Source organism: Amborella trichopoda, chromosome 1 (genome assembly GCF_054954075.1).
Source record: "Amborella trichopoda isolate Santa Cruz 75 chromosome 1, AtrichopodaSantaCruz75HAP2 v2.0, whole genome shotgun sequence".
Taxonomy (NCBI): Eukaryota; Viridiplantae; Streptophyta; class Magnoliopsida; order Amborellales; family Amborellaceae; genus Amborella; species Amborella trichopoda.
The window spans coordinates 11,372,141-11,385,714 of record NC_142336.1 but is presented as its reverse complement, the minus strand read 5'-3'; the positions used below and the strand labels follow the sequence as shown (position 1 = coordinate 11,385,714).

General features: G+C 32.6%; 2 long non-coding RNA genes across 2 annotated transcripts; one reads left to right on the top strand and one right to left on the bottom strand.

The window, feature by feature from the left end:
- Positions 1–1,160: 1,160 nt before the first annotated feature.
- Positions 1,161–4,886, bottom strand: LOC148783552 (uncharacterized). The gene is made up of 2 exons (XR_016044508.1): positions 4,654–4,886; positions 1,161–1,510 (listed from the first exon to the last, which is right to left on the bottom strand). It is a non-coding gene; the product is annotated as an uncharacterized LOC148783552 (long non-coding RNA).
- Positions 4,887–8,861: 3,975 nt separating this feature from the next.
- LOC105421462 (uncharacterized) lies at positions 8,862–11,064 on the top strand. The gene is made up of 2 exons (XR_967020.3): positions 8,862–9,164; positions 10,643–11,064. It is a non-coding gene; the product is annotated as an uncharacterized LOC105421462 (long non-coding RNA).
- The last annotated feature ends 2,510 nt before the right edge of the window (positions 11,065–13,574 follow it).

The following is a 13,574-nucleotide window of genomic DNA, read 5'->3' as shown; positions in this document are numbered from 1 at the left end:
TTTACAATTATATCAATATCGTTTGAACTTGAAAAATGATTAGTCAAGATATTTGTTACTTATTTATTAAAAAACTTTATCAAAATACTTATAAAGATGAAATATTCAACAATTAATATATTACTGTTGTTATTATTGTCATTATTATAATTATTAATTAATTATAATAATTATAAATTATTATCAGTAGTAAAATTTATATATCAAAGTCACAATGAAAGTATGTATGGATTTGCATTTTGTAAAACAAAAATATCAAATTTATAAAAAAAATAAAAAAAATATATAATTAGGAGGCTAATAGTCCAAAGTTTAAAACTTGAGGGGGTGCATGACATTTTGATTAACCCAAAGTTTAATAGGAATAATTTGAGGGATGGGGTTAGGGATATAAAAAGGAACACGAGAGAAATACAAAAGGAGTACATAGAAAGGCCTGGTTTTTCAAACCCTTGTTGTTCGACATCTCTCTCACTCTGAACTTGTCCTTCCTTTGCTTTCTGGTCTCTTTCCTCACTCCCATCACTACCCACTTTATCGTTTTATAAACCTCTTCTCTCTCTTTGGTAGTCCCATGGTTACGGAAACCTTAGCGTCTAAGTTAACCCAAAACCCAATAAAACTATACCCAAAGTTCGAAAAGGCACGCAGAGGAATCTTAGTAAAATAAGAGAAACATCATCACATACATTTGTACGGGTGGCTAGTATATGGGCCTGTATGATACTGCATATTACGTAGGGCTATTTGGAGCAATGAGAAAGGGCAGGAAGCCTAGCCCCAACAATATAAATTGAAAAGTAAAAGTATACAATAAGGTAATGGTTTCTATACTTTCCTAACAGCATAAAAGATCTATGCTTCACCTACTATCCAATCGTTCAATTTTGATCAAGAGAGTCATTCACCGTTTGATCTCAGATCTGACGTCTCAAAGTATTTTATTTTTAGTTTTTTTATACAAATTGTATGAATATGAAATTTGGTATGTGTCATCTTCTCATTGGAGCGTACCTATAAAGTATTAAAAATAATTTTTTGATAAAATATAAGAACCAAAATACCCCTTAAAAATTTCGGGATATTTTGGTCATTTAGTTTATTAGAAATATTGTTTTTATAATTTTCACTAGTGTGAGTTTAATAGAGGATTGGACATACAAAATTTGGTGTCAAAATGATTTATAGAAAAAATACTACAAATCCTGACTAGAGAAGCAGCCAAGACAGTTGGGGCACCCAACTCTGACGACCCTCTTCACCAGAACCCCTTCTACCCTCTTCAAATTTCGGAATCCAAAGAGGAGATGAGAGTAGCCTGCATAGTGGTCAGTGTCATAGAAAATGACCCAACTACCCAGCAGCGACAATCCCAAGACCGTCGAGAACCGGTACTCACGTGATCGGCATGTAAGACTCGAGTTCAGTCGGGGCATGTTGAGCCCTTCCTTACCATTCTTCCGCACACGACCCTCCAAGCTCGAAAGCCTTCAGCTGCACCTAAGGCTGCCTGTCCGGAGAAAATGGTTAACATTATATTAAAAATCTGAAAATAATATTTAAAGTTTACCTTAAAATTTGGATGTTGAATATCTAAAATTAGGAATTATTTTATTTTAAAAATTTATGATATTCAAAATATCAAAGCCATAAGTAATTTTATTTTATTTTATTTCCAGATATCTAAATTTTGAAACTAAGAGTTAAAGTTATTTTTTAGAAAACAACTTAATCCTTAATTTTGGTTTTCCAATATCTGAAAATGAGAAAAATATGAGATTAAGGTATTTTCTAATTTTTGGATATTGAAAATCTAAATTTAAGAACTAAATTATTTTTAATTTGAAATTTTGTGAGATCTTCTTGCTCTGACAGAGGAATGCCTTGGGGATCATTTACGGGTAGAGTGTAAAACTCTTGACACTCCTTTATTTTCTTTGTGAACATATCAAGAAACTTGTACATTCTAACAGGTAATGGCCTCTTATCTGATGATACGGGCACCAACGATCTTCGGTCCCCTGAGCAAGGCCATGGGGTTGCCTTGCATTCTTCAGTGTGATTATGCCTTGCTTAAGCATTATAATGAAGAAGGCATAAAGGAAACCAAACATTTCATCTTCCTCTTGGATGGTTACAGTATGGGAGGCCTCGACTGCTTCAAAGGCCTACTTTAAGTCTTCAAGCTTTATCTGGCCCTTTTGAATCAGGGCCTCGATAATATCCTTCAGCGTGTAGCAGTCATCTGTTGGATGACAGATCCTCTAATGGTAGGCACATTAATGCGCCTGAGTGTCAAGGCCAGGTTGCTCAGGGAACTTGGTTTCTGGAAGCTGGATCATATTCAGTTCCACTAATAACCGCAACAATGCAGGGACCCATTCCTTCTCAAAGGGATAGACCTTGTTCCTATGCCTGGTGAAATAATCACCGCGATCAAGGTTGGCTGGTGGGGGTGCCTGATTATATGACTATTGTTGCTTACCAGCCTGGGGTGTTACCTTTGCCATGCTAACCCCTTTAGAGAGGTCCAACGTTTGGGAGGGAGCCTTCTTTGAATCAGTGACCATGACGGCCGCACTGATTACCCCTTTCTGTTGGCTGCCCCATGTGTTTTTCGAGAGCTACCATTGCCTCGGTTGTTTGTTGAACTTGCAGATGGTTGTCGTGTCCCACAATGGTGGTGTGATAAACTTTCTATGCGAACTGATTTAGGGATCAACTTTGACATGAGGTCGGATTAGTGGCCTTGATAAGTAGAGCAATTTCGGATCACATGTTCTACATGCAAGTTTGGACTGCTTCCTTCTCAGGCACAGGATTAGGTTAGCGAGAAGCCAAATTTCTCCATCTTTATATGAACTGATCCATGGGCTCATAGGGGTCTTGAGTAATGGTGAGAAGTTTGATGGTTTGAACCTCTCTCTTGACCTCATAAAAGCGTTGATAGAATAGTTTCTCCATCTCTTGAGTAAGGGTGAGAAGTTCGATGGTTTGAACCTCTCTCTTGACCTCATAAAAGCGTTGATAGAATAGTTTCTCCATCTCCTCCCATGTATGCACTGATTTTGGAGGGAGTCGGGCATACCATTGAAATGTTGGGCCATCGAGGGTCTCAACGAACTGTCGAAGAAGAAGTCTCCCGTCAGCTGCTGTTTCTCAACATGCTGCGTGGAAGTGGGCAATATGCTAGTTTGGGGACGTGGATTTCCAATAAGGGCATGATGTACCATATAGTTTAAGATCTTGTGATGAGGACAAAAAAGAGGTAGATCACATAATGCTGCAATGCATACTATTCAAAGGTACAATCCACTAGGGGAATGTTTTGTTGGTGTATATTTTATAGTTTATTTTATTATACAAATAATAAGAAATCCAAAATAAATTATAATATCATTTAATTTAAAATGTAATATTGACAACTGGAAGCAAAAATAGAATATCACATAATTTATAATGTAAATAAATTAAAAAATAAAAAATAAAAGATTTGGTTATCAATGTCGAAATAAATTCTGAAGTGGTATAAGTTAATGTTATTTTTCTTTCTTAAAATATTCTCTAAACTAATATTTTTTAATATTCAATAAACTAGAATTAGTATTATTATTATTTTTTAATATCCTATGAGCTAGTACTAATTTTTAATCTCAGTTAACTTCTTAATTAATTATTAATCCTATAATGAAATAATCTCTTGATTTAATAGCCTAATAAAAATTTTATGTTTTATTTGGGTAGGTAAATTTAGATTTTTTTAGTTGAAGATAGGGGTGATGAGCACCCAATTATTATTATTATTATTATTATTATTATTATTATTATTATTATTATTATTATTATTTATCATATAACGTAATTACCACCACCGATTATAACTATTAATGTAATTACCACCACTGATTATAACTATTAATGTAATTACCACCACCGATTATAACTATTAATGTAATTACCACCACCGACTATAACTATTAATGTAATTAAATAAAAATAATTTAAAAATATTAGTAGAAAACTTCCATATAATTTAAAAATAATTGAGTGTATATAAAAATAATTATATTGAAAAAAAAATTAACATAATTATATTTAAATTATTCACATAAACAAACAACAATTTCATATAATTATGTTAATTTTTGTAAATTATTATATAATATTTTATTTTTGTAATTATATGTAATTAAATATTATATGTACTTTATATTTGTATATCATAATAAATAAATAAATATATAATTAATATTAAAAAATATTAAATCTTAAAAATAAATAAAAAGAATTATAGACTATTTCATTTTGTCATAACTTTTATTTTTTGTTAAAATAATTTTTATCTTTTTGTCACTATAACTTTTTTTTTTGTCAAGATAACTTTTTTTTTATATTTTTATAACTTTGTTTTTGCCATCAAGAGGGGGTTCAAACCTACAACCCCTAGCAAGAAAAATAAAAGAGCTACCTACCATACCACAACAGCATATTTGTCTACTTTCATATGTATATATATATATATATATATATATATATATATATATATATATATATATATTGCTTGCTTTTCTCAAGACCACCTAGCTAATTATCCCACATCGAAGCTTATAGAAAAGCACTATAAGTATAAATTATTCACGGGTGGTGCATTACAATACACGAGTGTGGAAGGCAGGCGCTCCATGGACGTTGTTGCATACGTGTCCACCACGCGTGTATACCCGATTCGGCTCGTTTGCCTGTGTTGAAGACGTCATGAACCGGTCCATGACGGCGGAGTCGTTCGACTCATCCGAGTTGTTTCTAGACACGGACAAATATATGCAGTTTTTATTGCCTCGTCTGAGTTGTTTCAAGACACGGACAATATACCCGATGCGGGCAAATATATGCGGTCTTTGCGTTAAACTCCACACGGGTTGTTATCATCCGAGTTGTTTCTAGACACAGACAAATATGTGCGGTTTTTATTACCTCGTATGTATTGCCTCGTCTGAATTGTTTTTAGACACGAGCAAATATATGTGGTTTTTATTGCCTCGTCTAAGTTGTTTCTAGACACGGGCCAATATATGCGGTTTTAACGTTAAAATCCATACTGATTGTTATTGCCTCGTTTGAGTTGTTTCTAGACACGGGCAAATATATGCGGTTTTATTACCTCGTCTCAGTTGTTTCTAGACACGAGCAAATAGATGCGGTTTTTACGTTAAAATCCACACGGGTCGTTTCTAGACTCGGGCAAATATATGCGGTTGTTATTGCCTCGTCTGAGTTGTTTCTAGACACGGGCAAATATATGTGGTTTTTATGTTAAAATCTACATGGGTTGTTTCTAAACACGGGCAAATATATGTGGTTTTTACGTTAAAATGCACAAGGGATGACCTATTTCGTGTCGAATCGGTCGAGTCCGTGGTGACTCGGCGATTTTTTAATCGCTGGTTTTGACGACCTTGAATATTGAAAAGTCATGAACTGGTCTATGACGGCAAAGTCGTTCAACTCGTTCGAGTTGTTTCTAGACATGGGCAAATATTTGCGATTTTACTTTAAAATCTGCATGGGGTGACCGATTCCCATGTCGAATCGGCCAAGTCCGTGGTGACTCGGCGATTTTTTAATCCCTAGTTTTGACGATCGATGAATCTTGAAAACCTATAATTTATATTATAAAATATATTCTTTAAAAAATAATGTGAACCGTCTAAAAAAACAAAGTTTTAATACTCAATTTTAAGATTAGAATTTACATAAAAAAATCCATAACTAAGATGGATTTTAGAAATCTTAAGGTAAATTTTAGGAGACCCTAGCTCTACAAATCCATTATTAAAACTAGTGTTTTAAAAACCAGCAATTTTCGATACGAATCACCGCTATAGATGGGAATTGGTAGGAATTGAACTAGTTCTAGGATGAAATGGGTCCCATCATGTTCTCCCTAAAGCCCCTTATATATATTTTTTCTTTATTTATGCTTTTTTAATATTTTCTTAGATTCCCTCTCAATCCCCACCCTATAAATCCCTAATTTAATTTTTGTTTTATCAACAAATATTTCTAGACCACATTTCTACAATATGCGGTCCATAGGTATAAAGCATCCATCTTAAAGATGGACGTAAATAGGTGGTCCATCTAAAAACAATTGTAACTAGCGGTGCAAATGTTTTCTTAACATAATTATTATTTTTAGTTTTCAAAATGTAAGTATTTTTTTATATTCATGATCTTCATGTTAAATATTATATATTCTCTAAAACTTAAGATGAAATTATATTTATTGCCAAGCCCGCATTTCTACAATTTGTGGGATGGCCGCATGCTACCTGTGTCCTTATTTTATTTCATTTATTTTCTAACATTTCTCTAGATCATGGATTTGTACTGATCCAGATCTCTGATCGAATGATATTAAGCAAATATGTAGGTAAATGATCCTCCTGTCGGTCCAGATTTTAAAACATTGTTTGGAACAAATTGATGAAGGGGCGAATCCATCAACGTTTAATGTTGTCATAATATTCTAAAAGATCAAACGTGCCCTTAGGTGTTATTGCTTTCTCTCATATGAGAAAGAAGCACAAGATATATCACGCGCATCACTCTTTAGTTCACCGTGCAATCTCCTCACTAGGTTTTGTCCGATTTCTACAAAAGAAAAATTTACATAAAGTTGCAACTTTATTTATAAAAATAATATTACAGTAATCTACACCATCTATTTTATTTAAATACTATAGATTTAACACAAATAAAAGACATACAAAGCATTACTTCTACTAATAAAGTTGCATGGAAGAAGAATTGATGGAGGTCGATGTCGTTATATAAAGGCACCCACTACATAAAGTATGGAAACAATTCGCAATTATCATACTTTCACTAGCTTTAACTTTTACTAAATGCATGAAAACATTATGCAATTATTAAAGGGGAATTTTTTCACCCAAAAAGGAAAAGTTGTGGTTACCAGGTGCTAAGATTTCCGTGGAGGGAGGAGTCAGTTCTTAAAAAACACTTACTCATATGAATCATCCAATCCATATCGCGAATTATCAACGTCTAACCATTTCTTGTAAAATATCGGGAAGCGATAAGTTCCCCCCATGACATGGCCAGTTTGGCTGGTTTTCTTACAAAAGTGCAAGTGAGAATCGGTTAATTTTTTTTAATTTTAATATTTAGTGCGGAACTATATTGGAAATCCAAAGTAGTGATCTAGATCACCAAACCATGTTTTTAATTCTTGGACGAGAGAGAACCAAGGGAAACATAAGGGATGAGGACGATTGTTTTCAAGTGATTAGAAGTATCCAGACACTACATTGACTTGGTGAGAAATATGTATGAAGGAGCGCTAACTAGTATATGAACAATAAGTGGAGAGATGAGTGCGTTTTCAATTACCAATGGTCTACATCAAGGTTCAACTTTGAGCCCTAACCTCTTTGCCTTAGTTTTGAACGATTTAATTAGGTATCTACAAGATGGCTTATTGTGGCGCATTTTGTTCGTAAATGACATAGTTTTGATCAATGTGACCCGAAACAACGTCAATACAAAATCAGAACTTTGGAGGGATGTTATAGAATCTAAATGTTTTAAAATTCGTAGGGTTAATACAAAGTATATGGAATACCATTTTACTAATAATAGGAGTAGAGGAGAGGAAATTGTTAAGATTGACAGCCAGGAATTAAAAAACGAGTTTACTTTTGATATCTTGTGTCAATAATCCAAAAAGATGGAGAGATTGAGGAAGATGTCACACATAGAATTAGAGCTGGGTAGGTGAATTGGAGATATGCAATCAAAATTTTATGTGATCGCTGTATATCAATGATACTGAAGGGTAAGTTTTCTAGGACAGCTGTGGGACCAGCTTTGCTCTATAAGACAGAATGTCAGGCGATGAAAAAATAATCTCCCCAAAGAATGATTATGGTGGAAATGAAGATGTTGAGATGGATGAGTGACAATATAAGAAGGGATAGAATTCGAAATGAGTACATTTGAAAAAATTTAGGCGTGACAGCAATAAGTGATAAGATGAGAGATAATAGACCTAGGAGGGCTGGCCCCATGTAGCGTAGACCCAGTACAACGCCTATTAAAGATGTGTGATTAGTTCAAGTGGAAGGATAAAAAAATGCAAGGTGTAGGCCCAAAAAGACATGGTTGGAAGTAGTGAGAAATGATATGGGGCCTTATGGCTTCATTGAGGATATAACTCTTAATAGAGCAAAATGGAGGATTAAGATTTATGTAGCTGATCCCAAATAGTCGCAAAAAAAGGCTTTGATGATGATGATGATCACACACAATAAATAAAAACAAAGAACTGGTAGAGAACGCTAGAAAAATAAATAAATAGAGGCTCGAGTGTCTTTGAGTGGCATACATATTGATAGCTTCATAACTCTTATATTTTTGTAACTTTTATTTCATAAAAGAAGTATGATAATAAAGAAAAAAGAAATTTTACGGTTCACATCATGTCAAACACAGTTCTAATTGAACACGACCATACCCATAGGTTCATAAATCAATTTTGTTTTATATCTTTATTTTTATTAAAAGTTTATATTGATATGAAATTTGGGATGTTGGTGCATTTTCATAGAAAAAATCATAAAAATAATAAAAAAATATTTTGAATAAAACTATTGACCAAATTACCCTCAAAAAAATTTTAAGAGTATTTGATCAATTATTTTTATTCAAAATGTCTTTGGACTATTTTTATTGGGTCGTCATAATTGATTATTTATGCCTCAAATTTTACCTCAAAAAAGGTTTATAAAAATAAAGTAAAAAAATAAAATAAAATAACTTTATGGCCCTCGGGTAAGTCTAAGTCACATCTAGAGAAAGGGCAAAAGAGAGATGAAAAAAGATGAAAAGCAAGTAGTAAAAGAGGTAACGAGAAAGGTTTCTCCTCGCCTTTGGTGAAAGAGGAAAGGGCAGGGGCAAAGATTTACACAAGTATATCAGCTCTCTTCTTGAACATAGATGCTTAGAGAAGAAGCAAGGAGTAGGCAGAGGGACAACTATGGTACTGAATGAAGATTTGCCCCATTTTATTGATTATTTATTTGGACATCTTAGAGAATGGATACTGTATTTAGTAAGAGAAGTTCCTCTTCTGTCGAAGAAAGGTATGAGTTCAATTCTTGTACTGTATGTTCACATCCATCTATCCATCTTCTTTCCTAAATTATGTTATAGTTATTTATAATATGTTCCTCTGTGATTTACCTGTGGAACATATTAGATTTGAAGAGAGTAGTGTTATCTCTAAAGAAAAATAGCAAGAAATCAGAAAAATTGTGTCTTCCTTTCTATTTTGTTTTACACTATGTTGCAAAGTTTTTTAGATTTTAGACTGCCTTGCTTTACCCACTTCAATTTAGAACCGATGTCTTTAAACTCGGCTCGAGCATCGGACGCGGCCCTAGCTCAGCTGAGTAACTCGGCTGAGTCTGAGCAATCAGATTGCTTTATTTCTTGATGCATCATAGAAAACCGGGCTGTGTTTGTAACTTTCTAAAAATCATCCTTTAGTTTTTGTATTGTTTTTGTCTTCTTTATTTTATCGTTTGCTATTATTTTTCCAAGGGATAAGCCAGTGCAATGGATCAGAGACTCATTTGCCTCTCAGATATTATAGATTATCACAACCCCGTGTTTTGAAACCACCGATTCCCTATTTGGATGGGAATCCCCGATTTGGATGGGAATCATCAGAAGCGAACCGGTTCTGAATTGCATAGACTCGGGCCCCGCTTTCCCTTTAAAAATCCTCATTATATATTTTTTATCTTTTTTTTATCTTATGTAATATTTTATTGGGTCCCATCTATATCCCCACCCTATAAACCTCTAATTTAATTTTTATTTTATTTCATTAATGTTTAGGAAATTGTTTGATGCGGGCTAGTACACATTTCTACAATATTTGGTCCAGAGGTATAAAACATCCATCTTCAAGAGGGATGCAAATAGGTGGTCCATATAAAATCAGGTGTAACTAATGGTTCAAATGTTTTTTTAATATAATTATTATTTCTAATTTTCAAACCTTTTTTTTCTTTTTTTTTTTCATATTCATGATCTTTATGTTGAAGATTATATATTCTCTAAAAACTAGGATCAAATTATATTTAAAAATCTATTTAGTGACAAGCTCGCATTTTTACAATATGTGGGCTGGCAACATGTCCTTTATGTTTTAAATTTTTTTTAGATCACGAATTCTGACCAATCGAAACCCATACAGGATCACCAATCCAAAGCCCAAACGATTCGGGTTTTGAAACATTGATTGCAGCAATTTGTTCCATATTCCCTTGTTTTTCCAATTTCTCTATTTTTTTCAAATTTTAAAATTGTTTCCACATTTAAATTAGGTGGTCATTGCAATGCATAGTTTGGGCCTGACAGTATCACTATTTTGGTTTACATTTTCATTGTCTTTTGGTTAGTAAGCTGGGTTTCTTTGAGGCACAGAGTTCTAACCATGATTGATTCCTTTGAAAACTGAGATTCAGACCACGGAACTAATGCTGCAATTATTTTACAAGTTTTCAATTATGCTAATGAGGGATCATATTTTCATATTGTTCCGTAAGTTTAGTTCGGACCTCTATAACCAACATCAAATGGGAGCAACTAGGAGTCGTGAAGATCATCGGCTTAGCAATTGTCGTGATCTTGATGCTTGTGGTGTTCAAAAAAGCTTGCTCATATTGTTGCAAGTGTGGCAAGACTATGAAAGCTCCGGGGCGAAATATGCGCATTTTTCGGTCTAGATTCGAGCAAAACCCTAGAGGCTACTTTCGCCAATTGCGCAGCGATCTTAGGTAGAATAGACGGTTTAAAATGTGTTATTGTAGAATCTAAAGATATGGTGTTGCATGTATACTAAGAGTCTGTGAGGGAGAACAGTTAGAACCCCAAGTGGCTTTGAGATGCTTTTTGGTTTTGGTTCGTGTTAGTAAACAGTTGTTCTTTTGGTTTGAAACAGTAATCTATTAGTCTTGAAGTGCTTGCTGGTTAGAGTTTAGAGTTTATGTTGCCAAAGACAGTAGTAATGTCCTTGCACATAAAATGATGAAAAAAATCTTAATAATATGAGGTATAAATCTTAAGGTGATAACAATTGCAACACTACGCAGCAATACATTTCGAATGGTACATGCAAAACCACTACGAGAAAAAAAAAAAAAAAAGAAAAAAAAAAAAAAAGAAGATATATATATAGCGATTATTCTTTTGATTTTGCCTGAAATATAGAGGTAGGCTGTTTTCTATGTTCGATAATGGTTAATTCTTTCTAGAGCATAAAGTGTTCTTAATGGTAGTAATCAGGGTTTGAAAAATTTCCTGTCTTGATCAGGAAATGTAGATTTGGCTTTGGTAGCTCGGCAGGGGAATCGGGCCTACCCTATCTAGTTATCTATTTCATTAATGTCATTTTCATTTTTCTTATATATGGGAAAGTCTAAGGTCAACCCGCAAGCTGACAGCTACAGTAGATGCTCAATGGCCCAGATTGAATTTCGGCCGATCTAATGTTTACAATTCCATTTCGTTTTTTAATTTTATTTTTTTATACACCCAATTCACTTGATAATTTGAGTGTCTACTATTGAGAAATAGGCCAACCTAATAAAAGTATTTAAAAAATAATTTACTAAAGAACTAACCAAAATACCCTTAATATTATAGGGTATTTTAGTCAAAAAAATTTGCAAAAAATTTGTAATATTTTTATTAGGTGCGACTTGATAGGAAGAGTAAACGTCCAAAATTTCAGAGTAATTTGGATTTTTAGAAGAAATATTAAAATTAAATTGTGAAATACAGTTATGTCCATCAGATATGCTCATATTCAATCTGAGCTATTAGGTTTACATTATTCTATCAGTAGCTAGGTTGACAAGATCGTTTTCTTATATATATATATATATATATATATATATATATATATATATATATATATATATATAAATTCTGAGATCGGCCTTCTAACTCATTTGAACATATATGTTCATATGAGCCCAATGACCTAGATTGAATCTGGGTCGATCTGACGGTCACAGCCTCATTTCGTATTACAATTTTAATGTTTTTTTTAGAATCCAAATAATTTAAAATTTTAGACTTGTATTCTTCAAAAATAGTATAATCTAATAAAAATATCCAATAAATAAATGACAATAAATAAATTAACTAAAAATTCCCTTGAAACATTTCAGGGGTATTTTGATCAATTTATTTTTCACGAATTATTTTCAAAATATTTTTATTAAGTGTCCCTTGATGAGAACAATACACACCTAAAATTTCAAATGATTTGAATTTGTAAAAAAAAATTAAAATTAAAATACAAAATGAGGTCGTGACCGTCAGATCGATCCAGATTCAATTTGGACCGTTGAGCTTATATGTTCGTATAAGTTAGTGGATTAATTACAAAATTTTCTTTATATATATATATATATATATATATATATATATATATATATATATATATAAAAGGAGGTGTCTTAGATGTATATAAAAAAGGAGGTCTTAGATGTAAAATAGAAGAGGACCCATGGCATTCTAAAAACAGTTTAATGCCGATTGTTTCCCATCTAAATAAAAAATTATTGGGTATTAACACAGGTGCAGATACGTCATTATACCATGAGACACTCGTGTTTTTTTATTTCTTGAATGTACAAAGACTAATTAACCTTCTCGTCTTCTTTCTCCTCTTTTATTCGTGGTTCCTTTCACTTCCATCACTCCGAAGTTTTCCTTCAATGCATTTCATGGAAACCATAGTACCTAAGTTACCCAAAGCAAAACAAAGTTAAAAAAGGTGCCGGAGGACTTCTGCCAAAATAAGGGGATCATCATTAGATGCATTCGTATGGATGGTTTATATATATATATATATATATATATCTTCTATCTATCTTGAATCTCTATAATTTGAAGGGTTGTGAAGTTTAAAATGTCCTTACATATATATATATATGTATATATAAGTCACTACTATACGCTCATATGCCGATCAGATGCTCACATATGTTTAATAGTATTTAAATTTTAATTGTTTTTCTACAAATCCAAATCACTTGAAATTTTAGATGTGAGTTCTTTTCATTAATGCACACTTTAAAAATATAAAAAATATAATTTGTGAAAAATAAATTGATCAAAATACCCCCCCGAAATATTTCGGAGGTATTTTGATCAATTTATTTGATGTAAATTTATTTTTTTTATATTTTTTATAGATTCGTCTATTTTTGAAGAATATATATCTAAAATTTCAACTATTGTGTCAACTACCACACTACTACCTCTGTCTAGAGCCAATGTCAAAATAAAAGTGATTCTTAAATCTTCATCAATAATAAAAGGAAAATTTTAATTCTAGTACTTCAAAATCACATTGAATGTAGGAATGGTGGTCAACATTTGTCACATTTTATAAATGTGTAAAAGAGAGACAATGATTTCTCTGTCTTCTTCTCTAGTTTAATATATTTATAATAAGGGTGTCCTCATGG